Source organism: Fukomys damarensis, unplaced genomic scaffold (genome assembly GCF_012274545.1).
Source record: "Fukomys damarensis isolate Sample0158 unplaced genomic scaffold, DMR_v1.0_HiC HiC_scaffold_4, whole genome shotgun sequence".
NCBI lineage: Eukaryota > Metazoa > Chordata > Mammalia > Rodentia > Bathyergidae > Fukomys > Fukomys damarensis.
The window spans coordinates 25091223-25113236 of record NW_022900916.1 but is presented as its reverse complement, the minus strand read 5'-3'; the positions used below and the strand labels follow the sequence as shown (position 1 = coordinate 25113236).

Below are 22014 nucleotides of genomic sequence, written 5' to 3'. Positions count from 1 at the left end.
GTTCGAGGCTAGCCTGGGCTACATAGGAAGTTCAAGACCACCCTGGGCTACATAGCAAGACCCTGTCTCAAAACAAACAAACAAACAAACAAAACAAAATAAAATAAACAAAAAAACCTCTTTACAAAGTGAGCATTTCAAGACTGTTAATTTTAAAAGTTACATTGCTTTCCTTGTTAGTCTTTATTTTGCCATCCTTTGACCATCTGCAGACTCAAGCATGCAGAGGTTCATAAACAGGACATGCAACATGAGAGTGTGAAGAATCAAAGGAGCCATCTGCCAGGGCATGCTCGTGGGCTCTGACTCACGAGGGCCAGGGTACGTGCTGAGCTCTGGCTCCAAGTCTCTTTAGAACCTGTGAGTTCACGTCCCAGCCTTCCTTTTTCATACTGTTTGTACTTTGGCTCTAATCCATCACCATAGTTCTTTGCTTTGAGTGCTTGTGTAACCACTGCAAGAAATCACTGTGGTGATTCTGACAAGCCAGTCATTAAGAATCTAAGAGCTGCGACTACACAAGGCTGGTGGGATACTACTCCACTTATGACCTTGTGCCATGTGACTCTGTCCAGTAGTTGAAGGGTCCTGACTGTGGAACTTCATCTTTCATTAGAAAGGGTCATGCAGAACTTATAAAAAGCTACTCAGCTAAATGTTTTGCTTCTACAATTTGAAGGACATTTAAAATTATCTTTAAAAGTTATATTCTTTTTTTTCATAGTTGATTCTTTCTTTTTTTATTGAGTTTATTGGTACATTTTAGGTATATAGTACAGTTACATTCATTACTGGGATCTTGTACCTTTATGTGACAGGTCTTGGTTAAAAAGTTATTTTCTTTTAAAATTAGTTATTTTATTAGCAAAGATTGGGAACTCAACTATTACTTTGATCTGCACATTTTTTAAAAATTTCAAATTTCCGGGCTGCTTTTCCAAGGTCAATAATCAGCCCCTCTATTAGCATTGGGACAGATGGTTTTCACTGCCTACCTCAGGGCTGTTCCTTTCCTCATTCCCCTGATGCTGTTGGAATTTTGGTGTAGATTTTTAATTCACAAAAGAAAGGGGTCCAGCCCCTGGTCTAAGGGAGCTTTGATCCATTTCTGGCTAATACCAGAATGGGAAGTCTGCAGGGGGAGGGTTATTTTGACAGTCATGTATTATTCATTGACAGTATATATTTTGATCTATGTGTCATTAGGTGATTTCATCATTATGGGGACATCACAGTGGACTTACACAAACCTAGATGGTATAGGCAATAGAACTTTCAGTACTCCATTATAATTTTATTTCAGTGGCAGGATGAATCCCAGGCCTCATCCGTGCTAGCTTCAGTGCTGAGGTACATCTTTAGCCCTGTTCTCTTATGACGGTGACTGCTTTCTCCACGCTGGATAGTAATCTAAGTTTTTCACATGCTCACAACAACCTTTTGGGGTAGGAACTCTGAGTTTACAGATGAGGAGACAAGGGCACAGAGAATAATTTGCCCAAGATCATATAGCTAGGCAGTACTACAATTGGGATTTGAACACTTGCTATTGGCTTTCGGACTGAAATCTGCCACTGAACCTTCTTTCTGTGCTAAGAGTATTACTAGGTGTCAGCGGTGTCTAAAGCCATATCACCTGCACACTTAACTTATGCTCTTGTTATTTTGAATGGGAAGAAAGTTTAATCTTCTGGGTTTAATACAAAAGGATAATATATAGATTTTGGGGGAGGTCTTAAATCCCCCTCCCAATGAAATGGTTGGAATCCAGGGCTTCATGTATGCTAGGCAAGAGTTCTATCACTAAGCTATATACTCTGCCCTTGTATCTTTTGAAAAGATTATTTTTCCAGGGTATTTATTTCTCAATAAATTAATATTTCTATTAATTAACTATTTAAAGTTAAAAGCCAGGCGGTTCTTTACTAGCACCACTAAACATACTTTGGGCTTTCCCTCTAGGACCTGGGTACAGAGGATGAGAAAAAGAGGTCAAAGGAAGCCATTCTGATGACCTGAACCTTTTAATCAGTGGGAAAGACTTTGGCAAGTCTTTCTAAGTCTTAAAAATAAGACTGCATTTTTCACTATCAACCAGACCAAAATACTGCCAGTGGGTAGAATAAAATGAAGAAGAAAGAAAGCAGTTAGAACAATGTCAATGAACTGTTTAAAAGGGAAAGTTAAAGATTTTTGCATTCAAGGCTCTCCAGTGTTACATTGATCTTTCAGGCCAACACTTTGGAGTGTGTCCAAACTTAGAAAAAAGAATGACATTCTTCATTAGCCAGCAATAACAAGAGGCATTTTCAGTGGGATTTAATACTGGGCAGAGGCTACACTAAGCATGAAAATAACTAAGGGGACTGAACTGATTGAACTGATTTGTGCTGTTTACTGATGTTCAAAACTGAAAAGACCCTATTGATTCAAGTTCTCTGCCCCAGAATCCTTTCATCAAGTGTGCAAGGAATTGGCATAACATGCAAGGCCAAAAAAAGTGACACCGTGAAGAAAAAAAGATTGTAAAGGAAGTAGACTTTTCTGGCAGGAACAGATCAGATGCTGTGAAAGGGAACACTGCTCATCTGTAGGGATGGGCCAGGGGCCACAGCTGTCAGATGGGGCCCGGGCCGAACACATGGCTTCTGCTGAGGAAACGGGTTTCTGAGAAAGAATTACTGCTGGGCTGAGGTGCTGGAGAAGAGTTCAGAATGGTGAGAAGGACAGCTGGGACTGGCACCAGGAGGGCACAGCAGGCCCTGAAAGGCAGCCCTGCTCCAGGAGGGCCATTGTGCCAATGACACGCAAACCCTGGGCTCCACCAGCCGGCCTGAGAGGAGGAGCTGTTCTTCCAGGTCAGTTCACACCAACTGCAAGACACAGAGGGCTGCAGTGTAGAGGCTTAACCCACCTTTTAAAAGGAGAAGATTATAAAACTATGCTTTAGGAGGCACAGCCTTCGAAAGACAGCAGGCCAAAAGGGGACCCCCTCGTCAGTAATAGGGCAGTCAGGAAACCACAGAGCAGGAGGGAGAGAAGGTCGGGATAGGTGGAAGAAGCTTCAAGACTGTTCTCTCTCTCACACACATACATCTATGTGTGCACATTAACATTTTATTATGAAGTTTCATTCATACATAAAATTCATTCATATAGCAATTCCATTTATCACCTTGATTTAATAATTACTAATATTTCATCACATTTTATTCATATATTTTCATCTCTGTCATTATTTTAAAACAAATCCTAGACTCTTCCTGGATGCTTCAGTACATATGATACACACACACACACACACACACACACACACACACACACACCATAGTGAGGTGTGATAGTGCACACCTATCATTCCAGCACACTGGGAGCCTGAGGCAGGAGGATCACAAGTTTGAGCCCAGCCTGTAACTTAGCAAGTCCTGTCTCAAAATAAAAATTAAAAAAGGGCTAGGGATGTAGCTCATTACGAAGACTCTAAACTCAGCTCTAATACTACACATACAAAAACTGAAGTTAATAATTCCTTAGAATCACTTTATACTTAGATCACAAACTCAGTATCTCACAATCTCCAAGGTTGGGAGTCTGAGCACAGCCCGGCGTGTTCTCTGCTCAGGTTCATACTGGCTGTGGTAAGGTGTCAGCTGGGCCATGTTCCTTTCCAGATCCTAGGGTCATCTTCCACTTTCCTGCAACTGTTAGCAGAATTCAGCTCCTCAGTTATGACTGAGGTTCCTCTTTTCTTGTAGGCTGGCTCCTTACTGTCCCAGTTCTCCACTCCTCAAAAGAATGGCCACATTAGTTGCCTTCTCATCCTCTTCCCCTCTCTTGTTTGAAACCATTTCAGTCAGGATTTCTATCCCTGCATTCCACTAGATAGCTCTTCTCACCGTCACTGTGACCTCCACAGTGTCAAATCTCATAGTCCATTTTTCAGTTTTCACCTTGTTTCACATCAGACTGCCGATCACCTACCTTTCTGAAACAGTCTTTTCTGAATTCCAGGACTCACAGTCTCCTGGTGCCTCCTCCCGAGTCTCCTTGCTGATTTTCCTCCTGCCTCTGACCTCTTGATGACACTGAGTGCTTCCCTCCTTTACCTACATGCACTCTCAGGGAAACTCATGCAGTCCATGGCTTTAAAAGGCTGTGGCATAATCATGATTCCCAAATGTGTATCACTAGTCTGGTCTTTCTTCCCAAACTTCAGACATGTAAATAACAATAGCACTAACAAGAACAGCAAAGTAAAACAAGCAGTGTTTGTGTATGTGTATTTACTATATTAATTTAAATGACTACTATCAATTATCCTCACCATCCTAGAAAACAAATATATAGCAGATGTTTTGTGCTAGGCACTGCCTTAAAAAATCACTTTACAAACATAAATCCCTTTAATCCCTCATAATAACACTACTTGGGTAGATAATGTTATTCTCCCATTTTATAGGTGATGAAACTGAGGTACAGGGAGGTTAAAGAAGTTGGCTAGTTCCCACAGCTAATAAATGATGTAGCTACAATATAAACCCAAGCATATTAGTTCTAGAATCTGTGCTCTTACCATTATATTGTGTTGCATTTTGTTTTCTTGCTTACTACACTTTAAAGTTTCCATGTTGAAAACGGAACTCTTGATTTTTGTCCCCAAACCTGTTTGATGGAGGTGGGGTTTGCTCATTGAACATTTATCCCAACTTCCTCCTAAAGTACCTTCCAGCATTACAGAGTCCAGAAAACTAAAAACTACATATCCTGGGTTTCTTAAAGTCAGGGTTCTAGCTAATGATGTACCTCAAGGTCCTAAAAACATGAAAACAACCCAAATCTAAAGCTAGTACAAGGAAAGAAATTATAAAGACGAGAGCAGAAATTAATGAAATTGAGACAAACAAGAACCAATACAAAGAATCAACAGCTGAAAAGCTGGTTCTTTGAAAGAATAGACAAAACTTCTATCAAATATTACCAAAAAGGGGGAAGAAAAGATCCAAATCAATGGAATTAGAAAGGAAAAAGGCAAAATCACAGCAAATACTGCCAAAGTTCAGAAGATTATTAGTAACTGCTTTGAAATCCTGTAGTCTAATAAATTGGAGAATCTAGAAACAATGGATAGATTCCTAGATACATATGAATTACTAACTGAACCTAGGAGATATAAAAACCCTGAATAATCCAACATCAAATAAATTGAAGTAGTGATTTTAAAAAATACCAACTTGGGCTGGGGATTTAGCTCAGCGGTTCGGTGGCCTGCCTTGCAAGTGGAAGGACCTGAGTTCAATCCCTGGTACCAAAAAAAACAAAAAAAAACAAAAAAAAAACAAAACTAAGAAAAGATCCTGATGGATTTTCTATAAGAAATTTAGGGAAGATCTAATTCCAATACTCCCGAAACTAATGAAATTGAAAGAGAAGTAGTACTCGCAAAGTCATTCTTGGAAGCTAGTATTACCCTAATTCCAAAATCAGAAAAGAACTAAAACAAAAACAAAACAACAGGCCAATCTCTTTACTGAACATAGAAGCAAAAACCTTCATCAGAGACCAGCAAACAAAATGCAACAAATCATCAAAAAGATCATACATAATGACCAAACAGGATTTATCCCAGGGATGTGAGGATTTTCCAACATATGCAAATCAATAAACATCTCATAAACAGAAATAAGGACAAAAAATCACATGATCATCTCAGTTTATATAGAAAAGGACCTTGATAAAATTCAACATCCAGGACCAGGAATTTAGCTCAGTGGTTCTGCTGCCTGCCTCACAAACAAAAGGTCCCGAGTTCAAACATGGGTACCAATAATAATAATAAAAATAAAAATTCAACATCCATTCATAATAAAAAATCCTGAAGAAAGTAATTATAGAAAGACTTTATCTCAATCTGATAAAATCCATCTATGAAAAACCTGCAGTCAAAACCCTATAAATGGGCAAAAGCTGAAAGCTTTCGGTCTAGTATCAGGAACAAGACAAGGATGTCCTCTAGCACCACTGCAATCGGCTAGAAGATAAAATAGGTGAAACTCTTGAAGACGTAATTATAGGCAAGGACTTCTGAATGTCACAAGGAATAATGCCAAGAATCAACAATTGGGATCATATTAAATTAAAATTTCTGCACAGCAAAGGAAATAGTCACTAGAGTGCAGAGACAATCTACAGAATGGGAAAAAATTTTGTCAGCTATTTTTCAGATAGAGGATTAATATCTAGAATATAGTACATAAAGAACTAAAAAAATTAGACATCCTCCCCAAATCAAAGACCCAGTAAAAAAGCAGGGAAACTGAAATGAACACACGCTACTCAGAAGAAATACAAATGGCCACACATAAATAAATGTTCAACATCTCTGGCCATTAGGGAAATGCAAATTAAAAAAACATCCAGATTCCATCTTACTCTGGAGCAAATGGTTATCATCAAGAAATCAAATAATACTACTCAGCCATAAAGAATGAGAAATTAGATTCATTCATAGGAAAATGGATGCATATTGAGGATATACTCCTAAGTGAAATAAATAAGTCACATGTGTGTAAATATCAAATAGTTTCTCTGGTGTGAATAAACTATAATAGTATATAAGATCCTAATGAGATAATTGACAATGTGAAATAGGAAGAAAAGGGCTAAAGGTGTAGGGAAAGTGGGAAGGGCAGGGGAAAGGTAATAAGGGAAAAGAAAAAAATATGACAAAATGAAAAAATGGAAATAAAGTATTTGTAAATAGGAAAGGGGGGGGTGAAGGGAGGGCAGGGACAAGGAGAAAAAATGAGAACCAAGACCTGTCATGTAAAGGTACAAGATCCCAATAATGAATGTAACTGTACTGTATGCCTAAAATGTACCAATAAACTCAATGAGGAAAAGAAGAAAAGAAATCAAATAACAAATGCTGGCAAGGCTGCAGAGAAAATTGTTGGTGGGAATGTGAACTAGAACAACCACTATGGAAATCAGTATGGAGATTCCTCAAAAAACTCAAACTTGGGCTGGGGATTTAGCTCAGTGGCACCATGCTTACCTCCCAAGCACAAGGTTCTGAGTGTGATCCCAGGTACCAAAACAAAATAAAACAAAAAACTAAAACCAGATATTCCATTTGACCCAGGTATTCCCTTTTGTTAACTTTCCAAGAGTTAAAGACATCATAGTACAGTGATATATGTATACCCTGTTTATAGTAGCACAATTCCTAACAGTGAATTTTGGAAGAGGCTTTTATGTTCATCAACAGAAGAATGAATAAAGAAAATGTAGTATCTAATCACAATGGAGTACTACTTTCTCATAAAGAAGAATAAAAGAGTCGTTTGTAGGAAAATGGTTGCACCTTGAGACTATAATGTTAAGTGAAATAAATTAGATACAAGAGCTTAAATAGCACATGGTTTTTCTTATATGAGAAGCCCAAAATACAGACAAAGAGCAAAATAAATTATAAATAATAAGAAGTAGGGAGACATCTTTTGCCAATGGGAAGGAGACTAAGAGATAGAGGGAGGGAGGAAACAGAGGAGGGGAAGGGAATGAAAAAAGAATTAATTTGTGTTATGCACATGTACCAGTGGCCCACAAGGAATGTGATCATTATATACTACAAACATGTAGTAATTAAAATAGAAATTGAGCCAGGCATGGTGGTTCATGCCTGTAATCCCAGCACTCAGGCAGGAGGATTGCTGTGAGTTCAGCCTGGGCTACATAGTGAGTTCCAGGTCAGTCTCAAATACATAGTGAGACCCTGTCTCAAAACAAACAAACAAACAAACAAACAAAGGAAATTGAGGGGAAAAAAAGCTGAGAAGCAACTCTCAGCGCCTGTGTACTATACCTTTTGAAAATGGTCACCACGTTTAGTGCCATTTTATCTCTCCTGTTTTCATTTTACTTTTGCCTTTTTCTTCTCATCTACTAGTCCAAAATCTTATTAAATGTATTTTTGTAAGTCATCTCATACCCTTTCTAGGAAAAAATATAAATAAATCAACAAATGCTTCATTTAATTTGATTAAACCAAATCCTGCAGGATTAAGCACACTTTTCCAATAAAATCCCTACAAAATTAAAAAGATGGTTCAAGCCTTACTCACTTGAGCAGTATTACTGACACTAGAATTCTGACTCAAGACTGACTAGGAGAAGCCGGGCATGGTGGCACACGCCTGTAATCCCAGCACTTGGGAGGCTGAGGCAGGAGGATCATTATGAGTTCAAGACCAGCCTAGGATACATAGTGAATTCCAGGTCAGTCTCAACTACACAGTGAGACCCTGTCCCAAACAAAGCAAAAAAAAAAAAGACTGACTGGGCAGTCTCATGGAGTCATGAGATTTGCTGTGCAGGGGCCTGAGCCTGATGCTGAAAGGCCTCCAGGTCTGTATGCCCTGTGACATCAAGTCAGCTGCCCAGGACTCCAGAGGAGAGATCACTACTATCCTCTCTCCTTTCTCAAAAGCAAAAGAAATCCAAATCAACTTATTTGCCACTGGACACATAAATTCCCAGTGACCTTTTCTGATATCTAAATGCAGCACAATCGGTCCAGCAAGTGAGTGCTTCCTAACCACTAGCTGAGCAGAAAAGAAGGAAGCAGAGAAAGCCAGCCACTGACTTGCTATGCCTACTGCTGATGATTTGGCACCATATTTATGCAACTCTGATGCAGTGCCACAGCGTTTTAGGCAACATGTCAACTTCAGTCATTCTTATACCACATTAGTAGTTTTGTTATATTGTGTAGCACTTATAATTCTTACTTAATATTTGCTTTTGCATCCATTAACTATACTTTAAATCTCATTCTAATCAACAGTACCCATGAAATCGGGAATTTGATATGCTGGTTATGCTTTTTCTAGTATATCACAAAATGAATATTTAACTATTAACATAAAAATTGTTTATATACTTCCCAAAGTCATCTCATGCATAACCAGTCTTAGATGTGCCATTCTCTAGGACACGCTGAAGGAGAAACTTCATCCTAGTCTCATAGGTCTGTCCACGAAGGTGTTGGCTATCGTGGAATTGGAGGATTAGAGAAACTGTTCTAAAAGTTCTATACATGCACATATGTATTATGTATATATATTTATTATTATAGACTGAGACATCACTGAATTCCATAAATACAATTGATCAAAATAATCAAAGTAGCAAACCCTTGAATATTGATTCCGCCTTATTTTATTTTATTTATTTATTTTAATTGTTTGGACTGGGAATTGAACTCAGGACCTTGTCCTTGTGAGGCAGGCAGCAGAACCACTGAGCTACATCCCTGGCTCCTTGATCCCACCTTTTAAATTAGGTAATGGCAGTAGGCCAACTGGTTTTTCTTCTGATTTAAGCATTAGTAATTTACTTAGAAATTTTAGTTTAAGATGAATAACTTTCCTTTTGAGTGCCACTTTTCTAAAACTCATGAGTATAAGAGAATTAGGTAGCTAGGCTGAGATAAAGGGCTATGTTCAAATGATAAAGAATACACATAGCAGTAGAAAAAAATTGCATTTTGGAAAACCAAATAATGATAAGGTAGAACCTAACTTTTACACCATTCCCCTTTGGGATTGTAGGTTTGTTGTAATAAAACTAAGCCTTTACAACAAACATATTTGCGAATGCCAACAGTATAGTGTTTTTAAAGCCCTTGAAACGAGGGAAGTTATGACAAGTTCTTCATTTTACAAACAGTACTTGTTCATTCAGTTGGCAAGGAGAATTTTGTGTATAAAATATCAGCAAATATGCCTTGAGGACTACATTCCAAAGTAGGCTAGAAGTTTCTCTAGACCCTGTGGTGTTGGAAATATTCTGGGGATAATGTCAGAAAGGGAGAAAATGGAGGAAAAGAGCTTCTGTTGCAGTAGCTGGAAAAAGTGAGTTGATGGCATTTTGTCATGGCACACTGGGGATATAAAGGCAGAAGAGAAAAAACAAATTGGAAAAATAATTTTTCTGCAAGGTCAAGAAGACTATTTTATTAGCAACAAGACAACGGTCAAAGGGACCTGAGTCTTAACTGGGGTCCTGGATGACATGAGAGCTGAACTCCAGGGTTTTAAAAAAAGTGCTAGGCCAGACAGGTTTTTAGGATGATGATGATGATGATGATGATGATGATGATGATGATGATGATGATGATGATTGAAGATTTAATCAATTATCAGAAGTAGAAAAGATATACTTGAATACCGAGAGTGCAGATACATGGTTTCAGGAGGACAGTATCACAATGCCAGATAATGGCAACATGGGAGAGGTGAGACCAATCACCACAAATCCTAGGAGCTAAGACAAAGGCTGTAAAGCCAGGTGGTCTAGGAGTTGGATCTTGCTCCTCTGAGGATGGAGGTTTGAGGGTTTTGGCTCACTTGGGTCACAGCAGCTCTCAGACAATGGTGCAAGAAAAAAAGAAAATTAGAGACATCAGGTTGTTTGTTTTTTCATTTTGTTCTTGACAGTTCTTATGAAATGTTATGGTAGAACAGAGTTTAAAAGGTAGAATTAACTAGGAGAAAGGGGCCCTTTACTGGCCAAGAGGATTTGGAAAGCAAGTGAGGCCTCCACAGAAATTTGAAGTTGGTTTTAAATGAGAAGAAGCTTAAAAGAGACCCCCTTGTTATCAACTGGATTACATTTGGTGAACTGCATTTGGTAAAGTCTAAAGTTACACTGCAGCCTCCCGAGTCCACCCCCCTTCGCATGGGGTGTGTGTGTGTGTGTGTGTGTCACAGGAACCTAACAATGTGACATATTCGTGGCATGATGGAAAGTACCTAAAAAAGCCCAAGTCAGCAGTCATGTGCTTCATGGGGTTGGTGAAGAAAGAATTGTGTGAGTGTGCATGCGTGTGGTCCAAAAGTGCAACCTGATTATGTAAAGAAACTTCTAACCCCCCATGTCTACCAATAAAGGAGATATTAAATAAATTCTGACACGGTCACGCAGTGGGACGCTAGGCAGCCTTTAAACAGCCGGAGGTAGATCTTTGTGGAGGATTTGGTGCAGAAACAAGAGTTTTCTTTGTCGCAGGTGTGGCTTTCAGGGCAAGGGGTTACTGTCGCTGGTGACGGTGGCTTGAGGGGCCAAACTGAGAGCTGCCCACAAGCTATGAGGGGCTGTTTTGAGGCTCGTGGTCTCCTACCTGTCTGGTGAAACTGCTTCCAAGAGAAAATCTCAATCTCTTCTCAGGTGGACCCGAGCCAGGGTCTCTGGTGGGCTGACAGGAACGCAGCCTTACGTGGAGAAGGGGATTCTGGGCAATGTAGTTCCAGCTTCACCCTAGCGCACAGGAGGACTTGGAGGGTGACGCGCTGGTGGCCAAGGCAGTTGTGCAGCCTGCGTGTGTGAGAGAAGGGTCCCCCTAGCAGGGATCACCTCGAGGGTAAGGTTGTAAAGTGAGGGGAAGAAAAGGCATGAAAGGAACACACTTGGTACCGGGGATCGAACTCGGGACCTTGCTCAGGAACCAGAGCTAAATCTCCAGCCCTTTTTAGTGTTATTTTTGATTGGCACGTCATTGTACGCATTTATGGGGCTCAATGTGGTGTTTTGATATGTTTACTCATTGTGGAATGATCAAAGCAGGGTAAGGGCCATACCCATTTGCTCTGGCTGGAAGCCTAAAGTCTTCTCAGACTCCCCCTCACCCTCAGCTCCATGGTCAGTGTCACCCCTTCTAGTCTTCTTCCATTCTCTCTCCCTTCCTGCACGGGCGTCTGAGTCCTCATTCCACTTGCTCCCTGAAATCCACCCTGCACATTTCTGACAAACTGAAGAAACCCCCGGCACACTCAAGCCCCTGCCATGGCTTCCCACTGCTTACTTAGCAAAGGAGCCTAAGGCCCACGTCAGGATGTCCTTTATCACCGGCTGCACGCACCCTGCTGGGCCTGCTCCCTGCATGCACAGGTTGCCACTTCGGATTGGCTAACTCCTCCCTGCCTCCAACTGCACATCTTTCCTACCCTCATATCTTTGCTCACACTAGCCTCACCGATGGAAAGAAAACTCTTTCCATTTCTCTCTTAATAAACTCCTTCTTACTCAGCGCCTGGCTCAAAGCTCATATCTGCCAGGAAGCCTTCCCTGCCACACACCAGGCACCAGTGATCTGTCAACTTCAAGCAGTTCAAGAGCTTATTGTCTGGGACCCTGCTTTTGATCCTTAATAATACACTTTGTGATTTTCCTCTGTGTTCTCAGGTGAATAAATAGCCCATTCTTTGAAAGCGGGAATATGCTTTTTGGTCCCTGCTTCTTGCAGATGGTCTTGGTTAATGAGTGAAGCTATTTCTAAGCCTTCTCTGTAAAAGGACACCCACTTCTTTCATTTCCTATGTTCAGGGAGATCTTGAGATAGACAGCTCAGGTGTTGTGAAAATCATGAAGGCCATGTCTTGTAGCAGTGTGCTCACTTTTTAAACAAAGACAGCTAGGTTGAGATACATTTTATATCCTATACAATTCACCCTTGTGAAGTGTCCAATAAAATGATTTTTAGTTTGTTCACAGAATTGTGCAACTTTTTTTTTTTTTGGTACCAGGGGATCAAACTTGGGACCTTGTGCTTGTGAGGCAGGCAGCAGAACTACTGAGCTAAATCCCTGGCCCATTGTGCAACTATCACAAGAGCATTCACTTTTACTTATGTGCTCATCTACATTGTTTTAAATCATTGCAAACCTATATATTAAATAAATATGATGGAGTCAAGTATAATCTAGCCTGGTGATTTTCTTGGAGTAATTAAAATAGAATTGCCTGAAAAATGTAGGATGGTCAGTTAAATGTGAATTTCAGATAAACAATGAAAAGTGTTTTGTGTAATTTAAGTGCAATATTTGGGACATACTTAGACCAGAAAAGTAGTCATTGTTTGTGTGAAATTCACATGTAATTATGAAATTGTGTAAATGTTAAGTGTGGAAGAGGAGGGTGGCAAAACATGGTAAATTTTATCAAGCTCATGCTGTATGTATGTATGGAAATATACATAATTTATTAATATAGATTATGTATATATTAATATTATATATATATTAATTATTATAAATGAATATATATTAATATATATATTTTTGAGACAGGGTCTTACTATGTAGTTGAGACTGACCTGGAACTCACTATGTAGCCCAGGTTGGTCTCGAACACACAGCAATCCTCCTGTCTCAGCCTCCCAAGTGCTGGGATTAAAGGCATGAGCCACCATGCCTGGCTCCCTAAACAAAAATGTTCAGCATAAGTATACACTGACCATTTGACCTAGCCATTCCACTTTAAAGAGTTTGCAGAAGAGAAATGAAAACATATTTCTACACTGAACCTGTACATGAATATTACAGCAGCTTTATTGATAATGGTCAAAAAATAAGAGCTTGTCAATAAGAATGCTACTCAGCAATAAATTATTGGTATATGTGTGAATAACATGTATAAATCCAAAAATACATTGCACTGAGTAAAAGAAGACAGAATGTGAACTTCTAAATAAGCAACATTTATCTTTCTTGGGGTTGTTATTTCTTTTGTTTTTTGTTTTTGGTAGTGGGGATCAAACTTGGGTCCTTGTGCTGGCGAGGCGGGCAGCAGCACCACTGAGCTAAATCCCCGGCCCCTTGGGGTTGTTGTTTTTCAGACAAGGTATCACTATGCAGCCTAGGCTGGCCTGAAACTTGCTGCATTTCTCCTGCTTCAGCCTACCAACTGCTGGGATTAAAGGCATGCGCCACTGCACCCAGCTGCAACATTAATCTATAGAGGCAGAAAGGAGATAAGCTTTGCACCGGGGGTGAGAGATTGCTTACTAAAAGGCACAAGAGAATTTATTTCCTGGGTGATGGGAATGTTCTATGTCCTGACAGTGGTGGTGTTACACAGGTGTGTAAAATTGTCAAAATCACTGAACCTACTGGGAACAGGTTTATTTTATTGCATATAAATTATGTCTCAATAATAGGGATTCAGAAAAAGAAACAATTTTTTTTATCAAGGAGCAGTAAATTAGTAGCATGAGTTTAGAACTCCAATCAACACATGCTCTGTAGTGGATTTTACTATTAGCAGTTATTTAGTTTAATAAAACAAAAATCTTCTTCTTCCATCTTCTAGATTCATTTACAGTTTTATAGCTCAGACACCACTAAATCTACCTGACTGATGATTGTCCCTAACCACCAATGGAGGACCACTTTGTTTACTGAGGAATCTACTTTCATCCAACAAATTATTAATTAATTGTCCTCTCTGGGCTTTGCTTCACACTAGGCTATGGTCAGTTGGTCTGGAGATTTATGGGGCCTAGTGCTGAGCACTGGGGAAAGGGGATTGAGACAGGCATTAATTAAATGATCACACAAGTACACATACAAATAGCAAGGGCATAAAAGACACAGTGTTACTATAGAAGACTGGAATGGCTGCCTCTTCCTCCTGTTCTCCAGGGAGAATTCTTGCTGGTCACTCAGCTCTGCTCTTTTCTAGGTAGGTGCTGCCTTCCCAATCCCTGCCTTCTGGGGTGGGTGAAGTGGACAGTTGCACTGGTTCATCCCTCCCATGCTAACAGAACCCTGACTTTCTTTGGGGAAGCCGTGCTCACAGCTGGATGACTTTCATAACAAGTATTTCTGGTGAAAGTTGTTGGGAAAGAAATATGACATGTTATAGGATTCCTTTTATACAAAATTTCTAGAAAATTCAGTACAATTTCTAGTGACAGAAAACAGATCAGTGGTTGCCCAGGACTGGAGAGAGGGATCCCTGGCCACAGGAGTACTGAGCGCAGGTGACATGACCACTGCCCTCTTTGATAGTTTCTTTTACTGTGTGAAGGAGGAGGAGGACCATTCCTCAGAGAGAAGGTATGGGAGCACTGTAAGGGAGCAGGAGCTCTGTGGAGTGCTGCAGTGCCTCTGAGATGGTCACGGCAGGTGACGACTTTAGCTGCCTCTGCAGCAGGGGCTTCATGGGTGTGCTAGACAGAGGTGGCAGCCTGCCAGCACGGGGCAGGGCAGGTGGCAGGCATGTCCTTGGAAGAAGAGGGGACAGAGCAAAGTAGTTTACAAAAGAATTGCTGTAGTGATGAACCATGGAATCTATGCTAAATAAATATGCAAGGCCAGAAGGTGGCTGAGTCATTTGGAGATAGTTCTCTCTCGCCTGTTGAGTTTTACTGTCCTTGTATTCAAGGAGATTAAGAAGTCTTCAGGGGCTGGGGATTTAGCTCAGTGGTTCTGCCACATACCTCGCAAGCACAAGGTCCCGAGTTTGATCCCCAGTACCAAAAAAAAAAAAAAAGTTTTCAAACTCTATCTAAGTTAATGCTAGCTTCAAGGTTCACCTTCTATTGAGAAACTCATTTTGTGGCTAGAGTGTAGCTCAGTGGTAGAGCACTTCCTTAGCACTCATGTATGTGTGAAGCCCTGGGTTCTGTTCTCAGTATCACAAAATAAACAGAAGCTTACTTCTCTCCCCACTATGGTTTCACTTCTGTATCAAAACAAATTCGTTTTTTAAGGGAACTTACAACAGTCTGACAGTCCTTGGTGACTCCATGAACTCCACCCACCTGTTTATTTTGAATGGTCCTTTTAGTGTCTTTGTATATGTGTAATTGTTTGAATTTGACACAGAGGAATCTTTCTTGTTTGCCTTCATCTTTGTTCATGAGCTCCTTTGGGGAGGATGGGAGCAGGGTACAGTAATGGTAAGTGCTTAGTAGGACTCAACCTGTAGTGCAGCATTTTACTTTTTTTTTTTTTTGGTACCAGGGATCAAACTTGGACCTTGAGCTTGTGAGGTAGGCAGTGGAAGCACTGAGCTAAATCCCTAGCCCTAGCATTTTACATTTGATGGGCCCTTAATATTGATTAGTAACAACCCAATAAATCAAATCACTCTTTTTAAAACTTTTCCTATATAAGACTAATCTCTGAATTACGTGAAATGTCTCTGAGTTGAGCAGGTTCTGAAATAATAGATAATTCAAGTAGTATCTTCTGGTTTCGCTTTTGTTTTGTTCTGGTGGAGGGGAGATGTTGTTTCGGAAGGAATCAGTAAGTGACACACAGAGAGGCAGCAGAGTAGAAGTAAAATAATAAATTTACTTATCAATAAGGGTCAATCGCACATAAGCCGTGTCTGGATCGACAACGCACTGGGTTACAACTCCTCCTTTTCTAGGGTTTTACAACCTTGACTTCATTTGGGTGGTTATATTTCATTCTCACAGTTCAAATCACGGTCACAGAATAGTTAATCTGTTCAACCCAGATGTAACAGTTCTTTGTAGTTGGGGAGTTTAGCTTTAAGATTCGCCTAGTTATCTATTCTAGTCCATAGGAAAGGGGGGTGTTCAGGGTCAGGGAAACAAAGGTTAGCAATGGGTTCTTTCATTTAGACACTTTTATGATCATCTGGCTCCAGTCTCATTGGAGCTCAAGGCCTCGATGTGCCGTTATCTCAGGGTAAGACCAAATGCTTCATTCAGCAATTAGTGCCTGCTGTGCCTATTAGTTTTGAGCTGAAAAACACAAACTGCTGTTAGAGACAGCAGGAGCCATTTTACATTGTAACACTTTATAGGTTTTTGCTATTTATAAGTTTTCCCTATCTATGTGAGTCAGAAGGAGTCACAAGTAGTTCCAAATAGATTTCCAGATGGAAACAGCTCGATGGTGTCAAAAGACACTACTGGCAGGCAATTCCTGTGGCCTCTGTTCAGTGGGGAAAAAATGAGAACCAAGACCTGTCATGTAAAGGTACAAGATCCCAATGATGAATGTAACTGTGCTGTATACCTAGAATGTACCAATAAACTTAAAGAGGAAAAAAAATTAGAAAAAAACAAAAAGACAAAACTCTTTTTCAGTGTAAAAAAAAAAACAACAAAAACAAAGACCATGGTTGCTTGAGGATTTGGGAATGAGAAAAGAGCCTCCAGATTACTCCTTAACATACTGATTCTAAATTATCTTCCTTGTCTAGTGCAATTAGAGAAACAAACACAAATTTACACAAACTAGTGAGTTAAGTATAATTTCCATTTTGGCCTACATATACTTGAATGTATACCCTTAACATTTCATTGTTCGGGTAACAAAAACTACATTTCCTAATCTACAGTCAATTCCCTAGAATTGTTTTAGTCCTGTTTTTCCTCGGTGTGGCTTATTTAATCCAAAAGATTGGGATATAATTTGGCAATCCAGCACATTCACAGCAATCCCTTCAGAAGTCTGGAAGCTACTTGATAATATACAGTTTAGGGTATAAAAGAAAAGGCATTTTCCTGTTGGTCCCCTACCCCCAAATTAAATCTTTAAAAGTTTTAAGCCTAAGGGCCGGGGATTTTAAGCAGTTCGGTGGCCTGCCTCGTAAGCACAAGGACCCGAGTTCGATCCCCGGTACCAAAAAAACAAAAAAACAAACAAAAAAAAAAACCAACTTTTAAGCCTATTTCAAGCATATAGAAAAGCATGGAAAAGAATATAAATGACTTTATGTACTCATCACTTATTGTTAAATTTTACTATTGTCATATAAACTTTTAACTTTAAAAAAGTCGCATATGAAACCCCCTGGATATAAGCCCTATTCTGAATTTGGAGCTTATTCCCATGTTGTTATTCTTATGGGTTTTTGTTTTTGTTTTTTGGTACCGGGGATTGAACTCAGGTCCTTGCACTTGCAAGGCAGGCCACTGAACTTCTGAGCTAAATCCCCGGCCCTCTTATGTTTAAGTAACCAAAAATAATGTAGCTTATTTTGCAATTTATACTTTAAGTACTATCTCATACATATCACTGTGCACCTCCATTTTGGGTTGTTTGTACATGTAACTTGATTTGTCAGTAGAGATGTATCCCATTGCACCAAAATTTGTTAACTTGTGAATGAATGGTCTTCTGGTTGCTTCCATGTTTTGTTACTACAAATGATACTATTTTGTACATTTTTGTACATGTCTCTGTTCACACATGCAGGTTTCTCTTAAGTAATTTTGCACACAAATCATCTGATGGCTCTTGTTAAAATGCATGCTCTGATTCAGCAAGTTTGGGGTGAGAACTGACATTCTATGTTTGTATTAAGTTCCCATGTGACACTGATGGTGCTGGCCCTGGGATCACACTTTGAGGAGGAAACATCTTGCAGAGGAATGAACTGTAGGTTGCAGAGGATGTGCACCTTTAATGTTATCAGATGTTGCCAGATTTCTCTCTGAAGTGCTTATACCAACTCACACTTTCATCATCCTCGTACAGGTTATTACATCTTCACAATACTATACTGCCATCAATACTAGTTATATTTTCATTTTTGCCAGGTTGATGGGTGTGAAGTGGTAACTCATTAATTTGTCTTTCATTAGTACTGAGGTTGGACCTTTTGAGTTTCTTCTGTAGTAGTTTAAAACTAATATTTGAAGGATAGAAAATGTCTTCATTAATCTGTTCATACTTTAAAGCATTCTTAAAATATTCCCTCACTTTTTTTTTTTTTTGGTTTTTTGAGATATGGTCTCACTATGTAGTTCAGACTGCTCTGGAACTCACTGTGTAGCCCAGGCTGGTCTCAAACTCGTAGCAATCCTCCTGCCTCAGCCTCCCGAGTGCTGGGATTACAGGAGTATGCCACCACGCCCAGCTTCCCTCACCTTTTGAAGGCTTTCATTTATAACTTTTTAAAATGGTGGATATAAAAGGAAAAGCAAGCCAGGAATGGTGGTGTATGCCTATAATATGATAAAAGATAGCAATCTGAGAGAGGCAGGAGGATGACAAATTTGGTGATTTTGTGTGTGTGTGTGTGGTACTGGGAATCAAACTCAGGGCCTTGTGCTTGCTGCTGAGCTACATCCCTGGCCCAGAGGATCACAAATTTGGGTTCAGCCTGGGCAGTTAATGGAGAGGGAGAGAAAGAGACGGGGAGAGGAAACAGACTTGCTGAAATTGTCTTTCTCATCTGAAAGTGTTATGCTTCGTCCCACAAATAATACCCATGAGGGAAAACTGTGGGAAACACATTACAAGGGTAATGTGTGCGTGTTGTAGAACATAGTAATAAACAGAAAAAAAGTGTGCTCTTAATTTATTATCTAGTATACCACGATGGTTAAAGGCATCGACTTCTCAACCCAGTGTTTGAATCTCAGTTCAATTATTTGTTAGTTGCTTCACCTAGGATGGGTCATTTAACATCTCCAAGTCTCAGTCTTCTAATTTAGAAAACACAGTTGTTTTTTTTTGTTTGTTTGTTTGTTTTGGTACCAGGGATTGAACTCAGGCATGCTTTCGAGGCAGGTACGGTGCCACTGAGCTACATCCCTGGCCCAACAGATCTTTTTCTTTTTTTTTTTGGTTTTTTGAGACAGGGTCTCACTATGTAGTTGAGACTGACCTGGAACTCACCATGTATCTCAGGCTGGTCTGGAATGCACAGAGATTCTCCTGTCTCAGCATCCCGAGAGCTGATTATAGGCATGTGCCACCACGCCTGGCTCTAACAGATTAATAGTACTTAGATTATAAGGTTGTGAGGATGAAATTAACTATAAATATAATAAGGTGTTCTCTGGCACATAAGAGCTCATTAAAATATGAGCTTTTAAAAAGTTTTAGCAATCCCCTCACGAGTATACTTTCCCTCTAAATTGGATAACATTGTAGTATGTGCTATTTTACAATCAATCTTTTACCCACTGACTACAGAAAGAAAACTTTACCAAGCTATTCCTTATTTTTTAAAGGTAATTTAGAAAAGATGCTTAGTACTCTAATGTATGAATCTACTGCAATTAACCAGTTTAATGCTTTGTTACAATACTTTACTCATACTATATAGTTAATTCTTTTTGTCTTTAAAATTTTTTTTTCAGCTTTAATTGAGTTTATTGGTAGATTTTAGGGATACAGTACAGTTACATTCATTGTTGGGATCTTGTACCTCTACATGACAGGTCTTGATTCTCATTTTTTCCCCTTACCTCTGCCCTCCCTTCACCCCCTCCTCCCCTCCCCATCTAACACTTTATTTCCATCTTTTCATTCTCTCACATTTTTTTCTTTTCCCTTATTACCCTTCCCCTACCCATCCCACCTTCCCTACACCTTTAGCCCCTTTCTTCCCATTTCATAATGTCAGTAATCTTATTAGGATCTTCTGTATTATTGCAGTTTATTCACACCAGAGAAACTATTCGGTATTTATACATGTGTGATTTATTTCACTTAGGAGTATATCTTCAATGTTTCCATTTTCCTATGAATGAATCTATTTTTCTCATTCTTTATGGCTGAGTAATATTCCATTTTATAGAAAAACCACATCTTCTTTATCCAGTTTCCAACTGATAGGCAAATGGGCTGTTTCCAAGTTTTAGCTGTTGCAAACTATGCCGCTATAAACATGGGTGCGCATACATCACTGTGATATGATTCTTTTAGTTCTTTTTTTTTTTTTTTGGTACCGGGGATTGAACTCGGGTCCTTGTGCTTGCAAGGCAGACCACTGAACTGCTGAGCTAAATCCCCAGCCCGATTCTTCTAGTTCTTTTGGAAAGATACCCAGCAGAGGGATGGCTGGGTCAAATGGAGCCTCTAGTCCCAGCTCTTTGAGGTATCTCCATATTGATTTCCATAGTGGTTGCACCAGTCTGCACTCCCACCAACAATGGAGAAGGGTTCCTTTCTGCCCACAACCCCACCAGCATTTGTTATTGTGTGATTTCTTGATAGCAGCATTCTTTGTGGGGTGAGGTGGAATCTCAGTGTTGTTTTCATCTGCATCTCTCGAATGACCAGTGATGTGGAGCATTTTTTCATATATTTACTTGCTGCTTTTACTTCTTAGTCTGAGAAATGTCTGTTCATTTTGGATGACGACCCAAAAACTCCACCACAGACTTCTAGACTTAATTGACAGATTCAGTAGAGTAGCTGGATACAAGGTGAACACCAAAAAATCAATAGCCTTCTTGTACACAAATAACCGACTCACTGAGAGAGAAATTAGGGAAACAATTCCCTTCACAATAGCATCCAAAACAATGAAGTATCTAGGAATCAATCTAACAAAAGAAGCAAAAGATCTCTACACTGAAAACTATAGCACTCTGAAAAAAGAAATTGAAGAGGATATAAGAAAATAGAAAGATATCCCCTACTCCTGGGTAGGAAGAATCAACATAGTGAAAATGGCCATACTACCAAAACTGCTATATACATTCAATGCAATGCCAATTGAAATTCTAACACTATATTTCACAGAACTAGAAAAAAGAATCCAAAAATTCATTTGGAACCATAAGAGACCTAGAATAGCAAAAGCCATCCTAGGCAACAGACATGGCAGCGGGTATAACAATTCCCAATTTGAAATTATACTACAAAGCCACTGTGATAAAAACAGCATGGTACTGGCAAAGAAATAGGCCTGAGGATCAGTGGAACAGACTGGAAGACACAAAAACAAATCCAGATGTACCCAGCTACCTCCTTTGACAAAGGAGCTGACCATCCTCAGTGGAGGAAAGATAGTCTCTTTAATAAATGGTGTTGGAAAAACTGGATTTCAACCTGCCACAGATTAAAACTGGACCCTTATCTTTCACCATGCACTAAATTTAAATCCAAGTGGATTAAAGATCTAAATATTAAAACAGAAACACTAAACTTGCTGGAAGGTAAGTTAGGCAGAACTCTCGAAGACATTGGCATAGGAAAAGACTTTATGAACAAATCCTCAGTAGCATGGGAATTAGCAGATAGAATCAACAACTGGGATCTCATCTTATTAAAAATCTTCTGTACTGCAAAAGAAACTATCAGCAGAACTAAAAGATAACCTACAATGTGGGAAAAAATTTTTACCAGCTGCTCCTCAGACAAAGGACTATTATCTAGAATATATAAAGAACTCAAAACAATCAGCCCTCCCCAAATATAGAGACCCAATTCAAAAATAGGCATCCGAAAT

The 22014-nt window shown here is 39.5% G+C and overlaps 1 protein-coding gene across 2 annotated transcripts in view; it reads right to left on the bottom strand.

Moving 5' to 3' along the window:
* Window positions 1-11266, bottom strand: part of Gpnmb (glycoprotein nmb) — a 37074-nt gene extending 25808 nt beyond the window's left edge. The window contains exon 1 of one of the 2 annotated variants that reach the window (XM_010641115.3): window positions 11183-11266. The gene's annotated coding sequence lies outside the window, so the exon portion shown is untranslated. The remainder of the gene's footprint in view (window positions 1-11182) is intronic. The other variant, XM_010641116.3, reaches the window with a different exon arrangement.
* Window positions 11267-22014: the final 10748 nt, after the last annotated feature.